This window comes from Aplysia californica, unplaced genomic scaffold (genome assembly GCF_000002075.1).
Source record: "Aplysia californica isolate F4 #8 unplaced genomic scaffold, AplCal3.0 scaffold00209, whole genome shotgun sequence".
Lineage (NCBI taxonomy): Eukaryota > Metazoa > Mollusca > Gastropoda > Aplysiida > Aplysiidae > Aplysia > Aplysia californica.
In genome coordinates this window covers 28,658-29,805 of record NW_004797479.1, presented here as the reverse complement: position 1 = coordinate 29,805, position 1,148 = coordinate 28,658, and positions in this window count along the sequence as shown.

Sequence of the window (1,148 nt, the reverse complement as noted above, 5' to 3'; positions counted from 1 at the left end):
GAAGAAGAAGAAGAAGAAGAAGAAGAAGAAGAAGAAGAAGAAGAAGAAGAAGAAGAAGAAGAAGAAGAAGAAGAAGAAGAAAAACAACAACAACAACAATAACAATAACAATAACAACAGCAACCATAACAACAACAACAACAACAACAACAATAATAACAACAGCAACCATAACAACAACAATAACAACAACAACAACAATAATAACAACAAAAACAACAATAACAACAACAATAACAACAGCAACCATAACAACAACAAAAACAACAATGACAACAGCAACCATAACAGCAACAACAACAACAACGCTTCCACCCCACCACCATCAACAATAATAACAGAACAGGCTTCTCTCCTCCTCCAAAACGAAGGAAGGAAGGAAGAAAAGAAAGAAGGAATGAAGGAAGGAATGAAGGAAGGAAGGAAGGAAAGAAAGAATGAATGAAGGAAGGAAGGAAGGAAGGAAGGAAGGAAGGAAGATCTGATGAACTTGTGAACTTTGAGTACTGCCAGTCTCTGCCCCTATGACCCCTCTGAGGGGCCTTTATGGGTCACTGACATCACTTCATACCTCCACATTCTTCTTCCTTCCTCTATATCTCCACATTCTTCTTCCTTCCTCTATGCCTCTACATCCTTCTGTCTTCCTCTATACCTCTACAGTCTTCTTCCTTCCTCTTTTTGTTTTTGCTATATCATTATTTTCTTACATCTACCTTCTTTTTTGTCTTTCTTTCACTCCTTGCAATGACCATCTCTTCCAACCTCTATCTTTTTTCTTTTCTATTTTTTTTTCTTGCAATGACCATCTCTTCACACCACTATCTTTTCTTCTTTTTTTCTTCTTCTTCTTGTAATGACCATCTTTTTATACCTCTATCTTTTTATTCTTCTTTTTTTATCTTTTTGCAATGATCATCTCTTCATACTTCTATCTTGTAATTCTGTTTCTTTTATTTTTCTTCTTCTTGTAATGACCATCTCTTCCAACCTCTATCTTTTTTCATTTCTTTCTTTTTCTTTTTGCAATGATCATCTCTTCATGCCTTTATCTTTTCTTTTTCTCCCCTTCTTCTTGCAATGGCCACCTCCTCATACCTCTATCTTTTTTAATTCTTTGTGTTCTTCTTCTTGACCATCTCTAGAGT